The sequence below is a fragment of the Eptesicus fuscus genome, chromosome 10 (assembly GCF_027574615.1).
Source record: "Eptesicus fuscus isolate TK198812 chromosome 10, DD_ASM_mEF_20220401, whole genome shotgun sequence".
NCBI lineage: Eukaryota > Metazoa > Chordata > Mammalia > Chiroptera > Vespertilionidae > Eptesicus > Eptesicus fuscus.
Window position 1 is genome coordinate 67,234,349 of NC_072482.1, and position 20,227 is coordinate 67,254,575.

The following is a 20,227-nucleotide window of genomic DNA, read 5'->3' on the forward strand; positions in this document are numbered from 1 at the left end:
ATCCAATGATGCCACTAAAATAACACAAGATATTTTAAAAATCAGAATGATTCCATGGTAGCACTAGAAACCTGGGAAGGGTGCCAGCCGCAGACCAGAACATTTGGGGGAATTTCTAGAAGGTACAGGCAGATGGGATCAGATTGATGGTACAACCAAAGAGAGCTGGACCTATAGCACTGAACAGGCATAAGAGGAGGCTGCTAATGGAGTGAATGTTCCTCTTGGAATCCAAGAAGAACATCAAGATCAAAGACAGCAGGGACTGGACGCACAATTGTGTAGTGGAATAGCAAGCTGCAAAATTGCTACCCTGCTGATTGTACCATGAAAACCTCAGGAAGAGCTCCCTAAATAAAATGGAAGATCTGCCATCGGAAACATACAGAAGTTATTGGGGCAAAAGAAGGAGAACCACGGTGGTGCTCCAGGTAACTTCAGGCACCTTGTGAACAATGACCCCTACAACTATTAAGAAAACTCTCTGGGTGAATTAGAAGAAATATCCTCCTAGTCACAGCCATACACCCTCTCTCCACACAAATCTCCTCTATAAATAAAATCTAAATTTGTTCACCAAGGGAATTATTTTATTCACTTTTGCTGGGAAACCATCTGTAGCTATCATTACTTACCAATCTCAGTTCTCGATTATAAATACAAATATTTCAGAAAAGCCAACTATGTGGAAATAGTTCTTAGACCAAACCAAGGAACTAATACACCATGGATGCTTTTCTCTTTTTCCTAAATACAATATAAGAATGAATAAAATATAGAAGGATATTCAAAAAATATATTATTCAATTAAATGGGAAGACAGTATTACAAGATTATATCTTAATTTTCAATGCTTTGTTTTACTGAAATTTGAACAATATATTCAAATTGGTTTATTCTAGAAGTTAAAGTATTTTTCAACATAAAAAATTTTTAATGAGTCAATGTGTTAACTATTTAATTACATGATCATCCTAACATGAGGAAAACATATTTGATTCAGGTTTAAAAATTATACTGAGTTAAAGATAGATGAAATCTCTCAAGTTGTTGAATGGTATCTATCAAATACAAATAAAAAACTTATTAAGAGGTAAACAATGAAAAGATTTTAATATCCACTATCGGTATAATTATGTAGCACAGTTCATAGCCAATGTAAAGGACAAGAAAATAAATTATGCATAGCTAATGCAATAAAACAAGGAAAAAGATGAATCATCAAATATGAGCTGAAAAGCAACAAAATTCATTTTGTAGTAGACGACATGTTTATCTACTAGTTAGTAGTGGAGATAAACTAGAACACAGAATGAAAATGAAAGCACACAATGTTGACCAGATACAGATCATCCAATCAAAATCAATAACTTTTCTAATAACCAATCAAGAAATATTGTGAAAAACTCCAAATCACAATTAAAGTAACAAATCTAAAAACAGGAACAAGCTGAACAAGAAATGTACCAGACCTATATGAACGGGAAGACAGTATTACAAGATTATATCTTAATTTTCAATGCTTTGCTTTACTGAAATTTGACAGTCAGTGCTGAAATTAATTTGAAGAATAAGCAGATAATATAATTTAAAAATATGGATAATAAGTAATAAAACGGGATGGCATATTATACTGCATAGAAAGCTACAGCTAGATCAACAGAACTGCAGGACTGGCAGCCATTGAGAACTCACTGTGTGCCAAGTACTGCTCTAAGTGTGAGATATATAGACAGATATATCTCTATCTACCTTCTTACACAGACATATAATCATTTACTCCTCAAAACAACCCTATCATTGTTATCACCATTTTAAGATGTGGAAATTGAACCACAGAGAAGTTAAGTAACATACCTGATGTTACACAGGTAGTGTTTTTAAAATCTATCAGATTGAGGGAAGTTGCTCAGTTTCCTCTGTCAAAAAATACCCATTTTCTCAACCAGATGTTCAACCAGAACTATAACTTTAGCATCTAAAGTGCAGATTTTCTGGGTTGTTTAAAGAATCTTCATGTGCTTTAGTCCTTAATCATGCAATAGATAAAAGTGATACATTTTTAAGGTACCCCTAGCATATCTCAGTACCCAAAGTATTGGAATGATGAATGAACAATCAACTTGAACACTGAGTTTCTGGTCTAAAGCATCTTATCATGAATGTATTTTCTAATCTTTGAAATGAGAATAGAAATGCAAAATTTTCAATTACTGCAAGGATTACATGAGAATATATGTGATTTATATAGTCTACCTGTTAGACGAATAATCTCATCACCCAAACATAACTGATATTATAATTTTAATACATTCCTTTCTAACCAGTTTGATGGTTATAATAGTAGAATGATTTAGAAGTTGGTCTGCTTGTACTTACTTTTGTGTAATAAAAATGTTTACCATGTTTATGATTCTATTTAACCATGATTTTGAAGGTCACCTAATGTTCTACTGAGCCAAGGTATCCTAATTCACATAAGCATTCCACAACTATTGTTCATTTATTTTGAGTTTGCTTTGTTTTGCCTTTGTAATTATACATAACACCTCAATGAGTTTGTACATATAGTTTTGTCTATATTTCCATAAAAACTAGAATTCCTGGGGAAAGATTACAAATAATTTTATTTTAATACATATGCCAGGTTATTTTTCAATTTCTGGTAGAAAAACAATTTACCACCAACATACAAGAATACCAGCTTCAAACTTCATTATTTAGAGACACTTTTGCCCTTAACCCTTTGCACTCGCTTGCTTTTTTCTCTATTCCTTTATTCTAATGCTAACCGTGTCGAGTCACACTCGACATCCGAGTGCAAAAGGTTAAGCAATCATTATAGTTAAAACTTAAAACAATGATCCTAACAGCATAGCAGTTCTTATTAAAAGAGATCTTCCTTTCCAAATTCTGAGGCAGTAAAATTAATCAGCAGAGTCTGCATCAGTTCACAGTGTAAGTACACATCCTCTACCACTTTCCTTTCAGTTCCAACATGTTGACAACATGTAATAATTCTTTAAGAGGAGTTCATACATATAGTTCCAAAATTTTACTAAGGGTAGCTGAGATTGGGTGGAGTACACAGCTTAAGTTGTGAGACTTATGGCAAGAAACCATGCTCAGTAGAAAGCATTTCTCAGTGCAGAGAATTCAGAACCAACAGCTCAAACACCTGCCCCCGACGAGCTCTTTCCCATTTTTATGAGAAACTAGAGGCTTGTTGCACAAGATTTGTGCATGGGGGAGGAGGGGTCCCTCAGCCCAGTCTGTGCCCTCTCACAGTCTAGGGCTCTCACAGTCCAGGACCCCTTGCTCCTTACTGCCCGCCTGCAGCAGAGGCAGGAGAGGCTCCCGCCACCACTGTTGGGCTCACCAGCCGTGAGCCCGGCTTCTGGCTGAGCAGTGCTCCCCCTATGGGAACACACTGACCACCAGGAGGTAGCTCCTGCATTGAGTGTCTGCCCCCTGGTGGTCAGTGACTGTCATAGTAACTGGTCATTCTGCCGTTGAGTCAATTTACATATTACACTTCTATTATATAGGACTAGAGGCCCAGTGCATGTAAATTCATGCACTGGAGGGGTGGGGGGGGCGTTGGTCCCTCAGTCTGGCCTGCACCCTCTTGCAGTCCAGGACCCCTCGGGGGATGTCCACCTGCCAGCTTAGGCCAACTCCCCAGGAGATTGGGCCTAAGCTCACAGTCAGACATCCCTCTGGTAGCCCAGGATCCTTCAGAAGATGTCCAACTGCTGGCTTAAGTCCAAACCCCAGGGGATCGGGCCTAAGCTGGCAGTAAGACATCCCTCTGGCAGCCCGAGAGCCCTCAGGAGATGTCCAACTGATGGCTTAGGCCTACAGACTTAGCGCTGCTCAGGAGGCAGGAGAGGCTCCTGCCACCGCCACTGCGCTCCCAGCCATCAGCCCGGCTTGTGGCTGAGTAGAGCTCCCCCTGTGGGAGCACACTGACCACCAGAGGGCAGCTCCTGCATTGAGCGTCTGCCCCTGGTGGTTAATGTGTGTCATAGCGAGCGGTTGTTCCACCGTTAGGGTCAATTTGCATATTGTCCTTTTATTATATAGGACGGCTACAAGTTAATGGTTTGCTTTCATATTTTTCACAATAAACCTGAAGGAAATGAATCACATATTTTTATTTTCATAAGAACTCTGAAAAGTATCATTTGTTTTATAAGATTTGTTGCATAAAACATGGAGATAAAAAGTATCTATGTTCTAGACATCAAAACAAGGCTACCACCTCCCCCTTGAGTGTCACTAAAAAACTTCAAAGAGTGATTTTCTGTGTTTCAGAGAGTTAAGAGAGAGAAGGAAATTAAGTTATCTTCATTTGAGTTCTTCCCTTCAAAGTCTTCTTTCTTTAAAGAGTGCATATGCTTTCTTCTAGAGGGTTTGAATGAACAGCACAAATGCACAGTGTAGTTAGCATAAAATAAAGCACTATCTTTTCTTGCATTGAGTCAAATTCAAGGGCTCAGAAGTTAAATATAGTTTAGTTACTGTCACAAGAGTGATACCGCAAGGTTTTAAGCTCCACGGGAGAATCATTAAACAATAATCGAAGTCTAGCCACTCAAAACATTCTATTTAATATAATATGTATGAGTTGAATATCTGACAAGGTTTGGGCACTTATAGAAGTCTGTGCCCTCAAGAAGTTTCAATTTGGGTTAGGACACAAAAGTTAAGTCTCACTTAAAACAAAGCCTGAGCAAATCAAAGGAATAAAAGTTTTAGACTTCATGCTTTTGCCCCTATCTTGCAATTGGATTTTATTTGATGTTTTTGTCAAAAAGAAATATGGATCTCAAAGACTTATGGAGATGAAAAGAGAATATCATCAAATAATAGTTTGCCTTTACCTTATTAAAGTTTTATCCTCTCTATTATTTCTAAAGCCAGCTAGATGGATGAAAATCAAACTAGCGTGTTTAAATGTCTGAGGCTGAAGCCAGTGCACCTATTAATCATCTGAAGGTGACCTTCTATGAAGAAAATGAGGAGAAGCAACAAAAAGGGCCACCAATTCAGGAGAGAACTAAATTGGCTCAGTTTTGCAGTTGCATAAAACCCAAGAGGGTGTCTCTAATTCCAAACAGCAGACAGTTTAAGAACCAGTGCATGTCCCTGAGTGAGTGATCTGAATGCAAACATACAAAAGAAAAACGTAAGACTCTTCCCACTTCTGATGCATAGAAAAGTGACAAATGACTCCTGGGAAACTGTCCTTCAAAAAGAAACCTTTGTCAGGTGGAGGGGTTTCTATTTTGACCTTTATTCAGTCAGAAAGAAAAAGAATTCATGTTCTGAAACAGAAAAATTCAAAAGATTTGGCATTTCCAAAAAGAAATTTTCAAGGTCTAAATAACAGTACATACCTCAATAAAGAACTCACTAGCTCTGCTTATCTGAAAAGCAGGTGGGGTGGCAACTAAAAAGCCTTTCCTGAAGGTATCCCTTTCTAAAACGCTAAATGGATTCTTCATCCCTTATACTCATGTTGTTCTCCCTCTCTTTTGTTTTAGATGATTACATAAAAGTCAGTGTTTTTCCACAATGGCAATTAAATATAGATTGAGGTGAGAACGGTACATATTTGCATTCCCCACTATACAGGAGTCACTATTACAGAACTCACCAGATCGCCTCATGTGTATGAGATGATGTTGCACAGGCAGAATCAGGCAGTTTGGTTGGATTACTCAGAACAGCCTACATAGAAGGCTGTTACCAAGTGGCACGTTAGGCTGACACTCACATCTTACAACCCTTATCAAGTTTTCTGTGTCATATTGTGCCGGGCGCATAATAGTATGGCGTATAGCCCCTGCATCTGAGAAGGTTACAGTGTAGTTATAATCATAAAATGTATATATGAAAATAGAATAAAAGTGTGTTGGACACTTAACTACCAGGCAGTGTGCTAAGTGCTTCTCTACGTCAATCCATTCAGCACCCCCAACTGTAAGGGAGCCTTGTGGTTCTCTCCATTGCTTTCTTTTTTTTTCCTCACCTGAGGCATAAGGGTATTTTTCCCATTGATTTTTTAGAGAAAGTGGAAGGGAGGGGGAGAAAGAGAGAAACATCGATGAGAGAGAGACACACATCAATTGGTTGCCTCCCAATCTCACCCTGACAGGGGAGGGGCGAAGGGCGGAATTGAACCTGCAAGAGAGGTATGTGCCCTTGACCAGGAATTGAACCTGTGACCCTTCAGTCTGAGAGCCGATGCTCTAACCACTGAGAAAAACCGGCCAGGCCTCCATTGCCTTCTTATGGCAGTTAGAATAAAACCCAAACTTTTTATCACTGCCAAAGGCCCTACATGATTTGATCCCTCCCTCCTCAGCAATATCACCCCTAATGGTATGATCGCAGCCCTGTTTACTATGCCCCAGCCATACTGGCCTTCCTTCTGTTCTTCTAGTAAACCAACATGTCTTGAACCACAGGGACCACACACTTTCAAGCCTGCCTGGAGAGCTCCTGATTAGATCTTTACAAGGTTGATTCTACACACCAATCAGGTCTCAGGCAAAGTATCAACTTCTTCAGAGCGACCTTTCATCACCACCCTATCTCATGTGAATCCTTCCCACAATCATTACTTCATCATCTGTTTTAATTTTTAAAATCATTTAACATTTGCTTACATGTTTTGAACTCAAGTCAAAGTGGCTCTAAAGCCCATGTTTTATTCTTTATTTCTAAATATCTAATTTGGAATAGTCAAATATTGAAATGAAGCAGCATGAGTAAACAAAAAACAAATGGTATAAAAAACAAGTACTTATAGAAAAATAACTCCAGACTGGTTTTGTCGAGAATAGCTTTCAAAAAGGAGGTGGACTTGAACTGAGCCTTGGACAATGGGTCATCTCATGATTAGCAGAGAGAAGTAACTATGTAACACAAAGGGGAAGCACATGTCATCTTTGGGACTGCGGTGAGGACATTCTCGTAGAAGATGATGGACGTACACTGAGTTTTGAATCATAACACCCATATTTCAGTATGAACATTGCCATTTATCAGCTAGGTGACTTGGCAACCATATAACTTCACCAACTCTCAATTCCCACATTTGTAAAGTTTGCCTTACCTATTTCACAGTATTAATGCAATTAACAAAAGCATTCATTATATGAAGGATAGTCAAATATAATATTAATAGTCATAGTATAATGTAATATAATACATAATATAATAATGCATACTAATATATATTCATATACATAAATATATGTATAAATATATTTGAAAGCACTTGAAAAATGTAAAGCTCTCTGAAAGTCAGGGAGCTGTAGCATAAAATGAAGAAAGCAAATTAAATAGCAGAAAACGTAACTAATGCCAGTCAATATAAGTAAACAATTACATAAGTAAGACATTTTATGATTCTGAACCAGTAATTATAAAATCAAGGAGAAAACTTATAAGAAGACATATATGTGTAAAATAGTCACTCAGATAACCAAGTCCTGATTTCCTGATTTGGAAATGAGGTTCTCAGGTAAGAGGGTTGGGAAATGGGCCTCCCTGATTGCACGGATATACTTTATCCATTTTCCCAAAACCTACCTGTCAAATGTGCAAACATCTATTGTTTTGTAAGACAAATGAAATCGAGAGGTGATTAAAGGGAACAAAATCAACTATCACTGAATGGGGCTCAGTGAGTTCCCAGGGGTGCTCAGAATTTTGAAGGACAATTTCAGTTCCATTTCAGAGTTGAAGAGTGAAGGCTCCAGCAAGAAGGTCCACCTTAGGCAGCAGAAGGCAAAGATGCAGTTGCCTGCTAAAAGCCTGTGAGTGGTCTCAGCCTAGTTGAATCCTGGGGTTCTTTTTCAGTACCCAGAAGCATTGTAGGTAAGTGAATATTAAAGCAAGATAAAAACTATGTACAAACTAACAACAAGAAATGTGTTTAAGCTAGCATGCTACTAAATTTTGCTTGAATGTTTCTATATATGTTATTTTTGTCTCAAAAGAGTAACACTATTTAAAATAAACTAGAGGCCTGGTGCATGAAATTCACTATTCTGTTATTTTTGTCTCAAAAGAGTAACACTATTTAAAATAAACTAGAGGCCTGGTGCATGAAATTCATGCATGGGGGTTCCCCTCAGCCCAGCCTGGACCCTCTCCAATCCGGGACCCCTCAGGGGATGTCCGACTGCCAGTTTAGGCCCACAGGATCAGGCCTAAACCAGCAGTCAGACATCCCTCTCACAATCCAGGACCACTGGCTCCTAACTGCTCACCTTCCTGCCTGCCTGTCTGATCGCACCTAACTGCCCACCCTGTTGGCCTGGTCTCCCCCAACTGCCCACCCCCCCACACCCCCCCGCTGGCCTGGTTGCCCCTAACTGCCCCCCTGCCAACATGGTCGCCCTTCACTGCCCCCCTCTGCCAGTCTGGTTGCCCCTCACTGCCCCCCTGCCAGTCTGGTCACCTCCAACTTACCCCCCTGCAGGCCTGGTAGCCCCATGCAGCCTGCTGCTCATTCGTTTGGTCACCCCTCACTAACCCCCCTGCTGGCCTGGTCGCCCCATGCAGCCTGCTGCTGAGTTGTTTGGTCGTCCCTCACAAAACCCCTGCCAGCCTGGTTGCCCCAGACAGTTTGTTCAGTCATCTGTTCAGCTGTTTCGAATGTGATGGTCACTTAGCCTTTTATATATATAGATATATGCAGAAAATAATTTCAAGAATGTGCTGAGGCTTTTTAATCCTAAAAGAGGAGGAATAGAAGGTCATCCTCCTGGTGACAGGGACAAAAACACTGTAGGAATGGTGTCAAGGAAAATATTACAAATTCAATGAACCCAAGTAAAGGCACATAGCAAGCACTAGTAGTCAAAGAACCTAGTAGAGGAGTTAGTTTTTATATGTTAAGTAATAATCCCACAAGGATTGCTAGATTTTTAAAAAATATATGTTTTTGTTGATTTTTAGAGAGAGAGGAAGGGAAAGGGGTAAAGAGATGGAAACATTGATGAGAGAGAAACATCGAACAGCTGCCTCCTGAATGACCCCTACTGGGGATGGAGCCCACAACCCGGGCATGTGCCCTAACAGGGAATCGAACCCATGACCTCTTGGTTCATGGGTAGATGCTCAACCACTGAGCCTCACCGGCTGGCCAAGGATGGCTAGATTTAAGTGAGTTGAAAGTTACAGATGATAAAAGTGACTTAGTGAGGTAATAAACTGGAAGAGTTTATTGAGTGTCAATAAGAAAGTCAATGACTGAAGATCTGCAGGTTCTGCCTGGATATAAAATTCTTCTCATTTTGAGGGACACAGCCCTATGACAGCTCAATGGTTAAAAAAAATTCAGATGAGAACTAAATTGAAAAATCTTTTCCTTTATCCTATGGTATGTCACAAGGGACACTACTGTTCAAGGAGGGTAATTTTTATGTAACTGAAATAAGGGCAGACTAAGAATAAGCTCCCTGAAGGCCACAGCTTGTGTGAGAATACAGCCCTGGACCCACAACTTAATCAGCCAGGGATTTTGTTCCTCCCTCTACCATGAGGGCAGGAACACTGGCCATCCACAAAAATATCTGAGGTTCTGTAATGAGGCAACATAACTGTGCTCATATTGTAATGGGAGCTGACAAGATTATGCAGCTGACCTTCAGTCTCAAAATTTAGGTTTACATTAGGAATTGCATTCACCATGAGTTTCCATTAATCAAGTCATTTTTAAATCACATTCTACTAAAGGAAACGAGTTCTCCCTAAATAAATGATACCACCCCAGGACCCAATACAAATAACACTAACCAAGTATTAAATCTTATAAAACTAGGACTTCAAAGAAAACAGTTTCCACAGAACATTTTGTTATTTGGTACAGGCCAAATTCCATTAAAACAAAACCCTACAGCCTGTTTGGAATCTTTTGTTACACGGAGATTTGATGTATGAGCTATTGCTCAAGGGTGCTAGGCGGAAATTATCATTGGACTGAGAGACGAGAGACCTGGGTCTTTGCTGGGCATTCCAGTCACTGTGCACCCTGGGTGCTGACATTCAGCCTCGCAGGCCTCAGAGTCTCAATCCCTCAAGCAAGCAAACTGAGCAAGATATTGCTAAAGTCCCTCTTATTCTGAACATTTCAGACTCTACTAGTAAAAGGAGTCACATTTGTGCAGACTTCAAAAAAATACTGGCTCTCATGAATTAAATAATATTGCAATCTGTTGTATCAGAAATATTACAGTAGACAAATATCATGATGATGCTAAAAAGTGATAATATACCAACGATTCCAATCTCTGAAAGTCTACTTATTGATGATGTACATTTGTAAGTTGCTTGCCCTTTTTAAATAGTTTACTTGGTTTTTTTTATCAAGTAGTTCTTTTTATAACTTCAAGTTTCTATGAATCATTCATTAGATGTATATTAAATAACAACTATGTACAAGACTCTTCAAACACCAGGTTTGCGGGGCGGCGGGGAGAGTTTACCATGAGGTGGTGGTCCTTGTTGTTGTTGTTGTTTGTTTGTCACCATGAGTTTTAAACTATTGATTACAAGGTTTTGTTCAGTTCTTGTCTACTTGTATATGTTATACATTTTAACTAAAGGTATTAGGCTTAGGAGTATTACTAATTTAAAAGTTACTTACTTCAAAATGCCTGACTATCAAATTCTCTTTCCCACCAATATGTGAAAGAGATCATCTACATATCCAGAGTCTGTTCCTTTAGTTCCTCAACCCAGCAAGCAGACCTTCACCGCTCACTACTCTCCTGAATGGCTCACCTAAAGCCACCATGACTCTGAAAAGAATCATCCCAGTTGCTTATTGTTTAACCCTACCTCTTGTGAAATATAAACTGCTTTACAGAAAAGCCCACAAAACAGAAATGCACAGCCCAAAGATTTCTCCCAAGGGAAATACCCAAGGAAAACATCACTCAGGTCAAGAAAGAGAACAGTACCACACCCTGGCATCTCCCCTCAAGCTCGCCCCAGGTCATTGCCCCTCTGCCTTTTCAACATAATCACTATCCTAACTTGTTCTTCTAGCTTTCTTTTATATGTTTATCACCAAAGCAAGTATTCCATATCATTATAGTTTTAATTAAATGCCTTTGTAGTTTATCTGCCTTTTATCACTCAACATTGTGTTTTCCAAGATTTGTCCTTTTTTCTTGCATGAATTCTATCAATGAATATACCTCCATGTTTTCTCATTCTTCCAGGGGCAATGTGGCTTGTTTTGAAGTCTTGGCCCACGGATCATCTCTGGAGCATGTAATAGTGTTGACCATAGCTTCCCTGACGTTCCCTTCTCTCCCACCTTTTACAGCAATGCTCTCCTAGGTTTCCTTTACAATGTTGCTGGTTCTTCAGTGTTTTTCACTAACTTCTCTAACTCAACGCTCCCCATAGGAAATATCAGTCTTTAGGTATCTTTCCTTATTCCTCATTGCACATACTATTACAAGCAGCCACTCCTTCCTTAGCTCTGGCCCCAAACTACTTTGCCAGGATGATTTTTCATGACTTCCTGCCTTCCTTCACCCCCCCACCCCGCATCCCAGCCTGACATCTTATACAGCTACCAACTGAAGCTACTTCTTACACATGCCATTTCCTGCTTGCCTTAGAGCCTTTTCACATGCCGCTCCTCCTGCCTGCAATTCTCTTTCCCCTCTTTATCCTTTAATTTTCCAGATCACATGTTTTCTCCTGTGAAGTCTTCAGGAGCACTCTGGCAGAGCTCTCTGCTACAGCATGTATTATGTTCTACTGTGAACATCTGTGTGCTCATCTCCCTCACCAGAGGTGAGGAATCATGTCTTATTCATCCCTGTGTGCCCATGCATGCTTGATGTATAACTGTTGCCAGAATGGAGGAATGCATTTACTTGGTAACCTGTATGAATTTCCTGCGCTCGGTAGAGCCCCACAGCATTCACATTTGTGCTATGCTACTCTGCCAAAGCTGCATCAAACTTTTATGTAGGGTATTTGCAGGTTGGGTTTCCTCAGAAGCAGACTCTGAGATGGAGATTAACATGCCGGATGTTTATCACAAAATGCTTTCTAGATCTACACCTGTGAAAGGAAAAGGAAAAAAAGAAGCAAGACAGAGCAGAGAGGGATGTCAAGCTGCGATGCTGTCTTGGTGGAAGCCTTAGTTGACACTACAAGGAATTCTGAGGCTGGGATGTCCCAAGGTGAAGCAGGAGAGCAGAGCTGAGCCTCCGTGTTTCCTCATCTACATTAGAAGGGGGCATGACCTCCTGCCTGTCCAATGCATGAAGGGCTCTGGCAATTAAAAGTGACACTGCCAGCTACAAGCATCATTAAAGCTTCGAATAACGTCTATTAAGTAGGCTTTCCAATGACTCTAGATGTACCCATATCATTATGGGGGGAAATGGTAACTGCCAATGTCACCACATTTGGTATAAAAGTTCTGTTCTAGTATTCCAACATTTATTTTGTTCCCTCCAGCCTGTGCCAGCACTCCAAAAGGTCACCCCAGAAGGACATCACAGAAGCTGTACGTGGACCTTTGCAGTGAGAACTGAATGTGACTTCATTTGGGAAGACTGAAATGACAGAACACTAGATGTTTAAAATGCCAGTTAAACCTTTAATGAAATGCACAGTTCATTATTCTCAGCCACGTTTCTATAAACATTTGAAATGAACATTTTAAAAGTCTCAAATAAGTGCCAAAGTACCTGACTAACTTTCAGCTGAATATTTTAGTTTCTTCCAAGTTTTTCTTTCATTATTTTATACACCTAAAAGTGTTAAAAAAAAAAGGGGGGGGAAGCAAAGAGTAGATACTTCTATCACTCTCTTTTATTGCTATCTAAAAGCATAAGCTGCCAAACTAGATTTATTTTTCTTCACATGGAAAAATAGTAACTCAATTTTCCCCAGAAAAGGTAACATTTATAAGTTATTCTACTCCTTCTAGAAGAGTCAATCAAATCACCAACATAGGTGCACCAGAAAGGAGAGCACCAGAGGATAGGGCACCAGAGAACAGAATGCAAGGAATCTGCATTGGTAGATTTTGATTACTGGTTTCTGAGGCTGGCGTGAAAAAGAGTTCTGTGACTTCAGGTTTCTGTAATGAGCAAATAAATGAAGGATGGTGCTTTGAACCTGGATCAGCTAGATAGGAGGAGGAGAGGTTTGGGATGAAAAGTTAATTTTTGTAATATTGAGCTGAGATGCCTGCACACCAACCAGTAAAGATATGACTGTTTTAGTCTCTCATGGGCTGCACTAGGAATATGAATTTGGTAGACAAAGCTTTTGGCTCATCCATTCATTCGTTCATTTATCATTCAACTAGCTAGGAGCCAAGTATCATGGTAGGTCCTGAATATAAAGAAGTCAGTATGATGAATGATAGTTAATGCTATGAGAGTGGGTGAAATTATACAAGGAAAGACAGGAAGAGGGAGAAGAGAATCAATGACAGGACCCTGGGAAGGAGCTAGATTGAGGATATGTGTGGTGGAAGAGAAACCTGCAAATGTTAAGAAAAAGAGGCTGGATAGGGGGAAAAAGATGTATCAGAGGAGATTCAGAGCCCAGAATTTAAGGGAGAGACAAGAGTTTGAACTGTCACATTAAGCAGAATTCCCTTTAGGACTTATACACCATGATCTTGAACAATGAAATGTGCCATCTCATTTATGAAAATAATATTTGGTTTGAAAAATATAACAGATATAGAATGGCACTACACACAAAAAAATCCCAATGGCAAATGTTATCACTTCTATTCTCTTACTACATTATAATTATTATGGCTGTTATGTATTACTAGTGGCCTGGTGCACAAAATTTGTGCACATTAAAAGAAGATTAATTAGAGGAAATATTTTAATATTGCTATTTGCCCTTTCTCTATAATAGAAGAAATGTCAGAGATGAAAGAAGTAAAATGTATATGAAAATCTTCCTCCTGTCAGAGTCTGGGGCATGCTGTGGGACCCAGTCAAGTCCCCACCCACCTGCGGCACCTCAAAATTGTGCGAGACCCAGACCCAGCTGGCCCCACCCCCATTGGGGGAGATCCAGACCCAGCTGGCTCCACCCTTATCAAGCCCCGCTGGGCGGGGGGCCCAGCCTCAGGTCCTCTGCCCTGGCCCAGCCCCAGGCAGCCTCAGGTTCCTGCTGATTGCTTGTTAAGACTCATTACAGAAACTCGGCCTCAGCTGTAGGTGTAGCCATCTTGTGTTACGGAAACCCCGCCTCCGCTGTGTGCGCAGCCATCTTGTGTTATGGAAACCCCACCTCTGCTGTGAGTGCTGCCATCTTTGTGATGGTGTGATAGTCAATTTGCATATTCCCTCTTTATTAGATAGGATCATTATCAACAATGTTCTATAATCCAAAAGCATCAACATAGGACTTTGAAAAATGAGCCCTGGCTTAATTCAGTGGTGGTGGCAGTGAACCAAGTCACAGCAGGCTGGAAAGTGACTGACTGAGAAGGAAGAGGGAAGAGACAGAAGTGCAGACTATTATGTCCAAATTGTCTGCCATAAATGAAAAGAGAGAGGAGATGAGACAGGGAGCTACTAGAGGACTTTTTTAATGGGCAGAGAGCATTTATTATATTCAGTGGAAGAAGAAATAATGAGGATACGAGTTAGAGAGAAGAAATAATGAACTAGGTCTTGGAAGATTCAGAGGTACTATGGTCAAGAGCAAAGTTGAATTTATAACAGTATCCAAAAATATTAAGTGCCTCAAAAAAAAGTCCAACAAAGATATATAAAATAGTATTAAATTATGTGAAAGAAGACCTTAAAAACCAAAATAATTATTTCACAATGTATAGGTATGTTCACATCACTTTGTACATCTTTTTAAAAGTCATATTCTGCAACCAAAATATACAAGGTAGTACAAAAGTAGGTTTACAGTTGTTCATATGGAAAATAATACAATTAATAAATAGTAATACAAAAATAAAGTCTGTATTTCTAGTACTCACAACTATAAACCTAATTTTGCCCCACCCTGTATACAATCCTATATAATAAAGAGATAATATGCTAATTAGACCAAACAGCAGAACAACCTTCCGGACATCCTTCTGGATGAACATCCGGATGACCTTCTGGATGAAGCCAGGGCTGCAAGGGCCGAGCCCCTTGCACGAATTTCATGCATCAGGCCTCTAGTATATATATAAAAAAAGAAAGAATAGTGCATAGTCAATTGAGAAGTCACAAAAATTAAGTTCAATAGACCAATATAAAATGATGCTGATATAAATGCTAAATGGAGGACTAAGTAATTTGCTGTAGGATTTTTTCATTCAGACTGGGTAAATCAGGACAGATTGTCATTTGATAGAAACTGACACATAATCAGGTTTGACCTTTACCAATTCATGAATTCAAATAAGTTCTTTGGGCATTCCATAATGAGGAAACTATAGAAGCAGAAAAGAAAAGTTCTTGATAGCTCAAGTATCATAAAGGAGATTGACAAAGCTGGACCATTCATTTTATGAAGGAATGTAGAGGAAGGAGACACTGGACAGGCATGTTGGAGCCCACTTTTGAGAATACAGAAATGGCTTTAGCTTTTATAGAGGAATTGGGTTAAATTGGCTCTAACACAAGACAGTAAAATGTGACCCATCACACAGTTTTACAAATATATCTTAGGATTACAAATCTTTATGAAATTCCATTTAAGAAGTTCTCCTTACCCATAGTTACTTGTTATTTGAGGTACTTCCTGTACTAGCAAACACCTTTTCTACATCTTCGTACTACTTACTACACAGGATTAAAACTGTTTTCTACTAAAATTTTTGGAATTATTAAAAATCAGTTTAATTTAGTACTAACATGAATATATGATATAACAAACTTTTAAAACACAGATATAAAGAGTTTTTCTGAAATGACATGTCAGCAAGATAAAGAAAATAATAAAATCAGAATTTACTTTGGAAAACCAGTGCTAGGCAAAAGTCTCCCTAAAATTTAGCAGATTATTCTACAGATTGTCTTTATTTTAGTTTTAGAACAAAGTCAAAACATGTACAATATCAACTTTTTGGAGCATATTTTCCATAAACAGAACCACCTTTCAACTCAAACCACTTATTTCCACAATTTACTATTGTTAGTTATATAATTTAATATAGCTGTCATTCCCTGGCATAGCAGAACATGAAATTTTAAAAAGTAAGCAACAATCTGTACAAAAAGTAAATTTACAGAGTGTTTTCAGACCAAATATCATCTGTTTCCTGTGCTAAGCCCAAATGCACTTCGGTGGATAACACTAAATGCTACTTAGCATTATAACAAATTATCCCTTTTTGAGAAGCAAACTGTCTCATAGCTAAAAATTATATCATCAAATTTATTGCTCAAGCATGTTCTCTTTCTGAATCTCTGCTCTTCATAACAATTAATACCCACTCAACATCACTCCTCAATCAGTTGACAGAAGACCAACAATTGTCTGCCTGGTCATGGGTGATATGCCAGCAAGTGAGCATGTAAGGGGTTGAGAGGAGGAAGACAGTATTTTATGCTCGTGATTAGTTCATGCCATTAATATTGCATTGCAAAAGTGTGAAGCTTCTGGTGTGGCATATGGGTTACTGCCTATGTGAAATATGTGGGAATAACTAGCTACTGGCTCCTTTAAGCAGGCCAGAAGCTGAGAATGCACCTCCCTCCCTGTGCAAGTGATGACTTCAACTTAAAGCCACTAAAGCCCCCTTTTCTCTTGAGGCTCAGTTTGATCCTCTGAAAGTTAAGTAGTGTGAACTAGTTAGTCTCTAGATCTTTTCCAGCCCTCTGAATCCATGAAAGAAATAACAATTTAAAAGACAGTAGCTGCAGATAATTCCAGTGAAGTCAGGCAGAATGTGGACAGCTCCAGGCTTCAGACTGATTAAAACAAGAGAATATTTTTAGCATAAAGTTAAAGTAGCCTTAGCTGGGCTGATAATAAATCTGAGTCTTGGGATCTGAATACTATCAGGAGAGAGGGGGAGAGTCACATTTGGAGCTGTCTGGAATGGAATGGAATTGACTCCCTCTGGAAGAAATGAGTTCACCATCACTGCAGGAATTCAAGGAGAGTCTAGAAGATCACTTTGCAGGGAGGTTGAGAAGCTAGTCAGTCAAGATTTTCTCCAACCTTAGAGTATAAAACGTCAACTTAAGCTGCTCTGCCAGATCCAGTCTTCTTTGTTCCCATGGATTCTACAGTAGAATTGCATCTCATCTCTTATCCAATACATTTATTGAGCCCTACCCTGGACCAGGCACTACACAAGCCCTATAGGGCATGCAGAGATAATTCCGATAATATACTGCACTGCTGAGGGGTAAAACAGGAACGTGATAGCTACCAGGTAGTTAGTGATAAATGACATAGAGGAATCACAGGAAAAATGCCAAGAAAGGTTAGAGGAGAGAGAGATGACATCCAAGTTTGCAGAGCAAAGACAAGCACTAATAAGGATTTTCTGGAAGAGATGAAGGTGAAGCAGCACCCTGAAGAAACGCAAGGGTGCAAGAGGGAAAGTTAATTACTTCAAAGACCCTTCCATTCCTGAGATTCCAAGTGCTTCCCTAAATAGCTGAGGACACCATGACAATGAGCACAGATAGGTTAGTTCCCTTACCTTAAAGTGTGGGTCAATTTACTTGACCCATTAAGCAACTCAGGCAAGGGCCAATGGGGTGCAGCCTGCCATCAGAATTTAGAGCAAACAGATCTAACAGGGGTTCACACTGCATGTGGAATCAGGAACACATTCTGGTTTCTTTGGGTGTCAGGCCAACTGAAGGCATCACATGCGATTTCAATGGCAAGACCAAGATCTAAAAAGTCATCAGGTTACATAAGGCTTTTGCTGTGTGAACACTGGTTGAAATTTTGGTTCCAATGACAAATACTCCTGTAACACAGTGTTGAGCGTGTGTGCACTTCTATCCACTTGATCAGGCAGATTATCTGGTTGAACAATGTACTACTATCTGAACATCAGAATTCAGTAGCAGCTTTTAATTTTGATTACCAGTGAAACTTTACCTTTGGCTCTTTGGAGGAACTATCCAGTGGCAACTCATATGAGATGTCAGCCTTTTTACATTACCACTGCCTGGGCCCCCGTTTTAACTAGTACAGGATTCTTAGTACATCTTCTATGATTTGAGAGTTCAGTCTTGAGTCTGGTAGATCCTCAATGTTATATCTCAATGAGACTTATTATTACCTTATTTCAGTGCAAGTAATTATTTTTTAAATGAGTCTCCAAGTCTTTGCTATGCTTGCGTACCTGACATTTAAAATAACTTTTTTTTTCAGTATTTGGCATTATGCCATTAACAATGAAATGATTAATGATGCTTACATAGGGTAACCTAAGTATCTTGTTTAAAATGCAGACCTCCTGGTATTACCAAACTTATGAAATGATTAATATAGTATAGAAAATGCAGTAATATGTCTTGTAGCTGTCATGCAAAAATAGTACAGTGATTGATTCCAGGAACTTATGGCATAGAAATACTAATAATATGCAAGTTTGAAAAAAATAGAATTGTAAGGTCTCGAGATTATTTTAATGAAATAACTACCAGAAGAGTCTATGCCCCTGACAGGGCCCCATATCAGCAAAAGGGACAGTGACCACAGATTTACTATTCCCAGCATTCACACTGCCTCAATAGTTTTGGTACTTCTGTTTATAGAGACCTGGCATTCATTATATTTAATACTAACTTAATAAGGTTTATAGCTGATCTAGTCTGTGAAAGAGTTTTTTGTCTCTGGTTGTAGCCTTATGTATCTGTATGCAAAAAAGGCATGTGACCAATCAATATAAAAAATGTTTGGGGTTCTTTGGGTTTGTTTTTTATAAAACACTGTTATCAGAGATATACATTTAAAATCCGGAACCCTAAATAAAATTCTGCAAAATTTTATTTGTTCTCAGACTCACTTTTTTTTATTCTATATTTTGGGAGGCCTGCTATGATGTGAACACTGAGATCTCTTAGATCTCCTATTCATTCTCCTAAGTCTAACATGGGGGGGAAAACCTGATATTTGTATCATAATTGCTCCTAAGGAGTGTGGATTGTCTTCCCCGGCAGTCGTTTACTGAGTACCTTAGTGGATTTGTTTGTGTGTGTTTGGAAAAGGAGCTGGGGAATGCTGAACCTTTCAGCAAAATGAGATTGTATTATTTAAAATTTCTAGGGATCGGCCTGCGGACTAAAGGGTCCCAGGTTTGATTCCAGTCAAGGGCATATACCTTGGTTGTGGTCACATCCCCAGTAGGAGGTGTGCAGGAGGCAGCTGATCGATGTTTCTCCCTCATCGATGTTTCTAACTCTCCATCCCTCTCCCTTTCTCTCTGTAAAAAAATCAATAAAATATATTTTTAAAAAAATAAAAATAAAATAAAATTTCTAGGGAAATATGGGAAGGTGGATATGGGAAACAAAAGAAGGGGGCTCAGGAGAATGTAAATCAATGCATGGACCTTGGACTAAGACAGAAAACCTCAATGACAGGTAACTACAAAGAATTTTAGAGGAGTGTGTAATATGAATATGTACACTTTTGAATGGGTTATGCACCCTCTTCTTAGCTGTCAGCTCACCCATCAAACCTAAAAAATGCACAAATGCTATGAGTGTGTGAAAACCAATAAATATCGAGGGCGCACTCTGAATTAATTGCATGAACAACCAAGACAGCACATGTGGAAGCAGGAGACCAGCAACCAGACAAGACCATGATAACATAAAACCCTGAAAACTGACAGCAATCATGCTAAGACACAGAATTATTGTGCAGCAGCGAGCCTTTCCCACATGACATCCCATTTTGCATATTTCCAACTAAATCTAAATATTCTTATTCAGAATATTCATTGATGTGAGAAGAAAGGAAGCCATATATATGGGCTCTAGTTTCAGAGAGATTGCAAACTAAAAATAAAAGCTGTGTACCCTAAAACATTCGAAAATAATACATAAAATGAATAATGTGGTGGAATATTCTATTCCTGCTTACCCCACATTATTTCCCCAACCAAGTTAAGAAAATCTTATTCCAATCTGTGGAGAGAGGAAAGATGGTGTTACTAGAAATGTTTCAGACTCTGCTCCACAAGTTGTTCCTCTCCTTGGAGAGAGAGAAA

General features: G+C 39.1%; 1 protein-coding gene across 1 annotated transcript in view; it reads right to left on the reverse strand.

Moving 5' to 3' along the window:
* Window positions 1–20,227, reverse strand: part of GRM1 (glutamate metabotropic receptor 1) — a 307,099-nt gene that overhangs the window by 234,266 nt on the left and 52,606 nt on the right. The gene's annotated exons all lie outside the window — the stretch shown is intronic.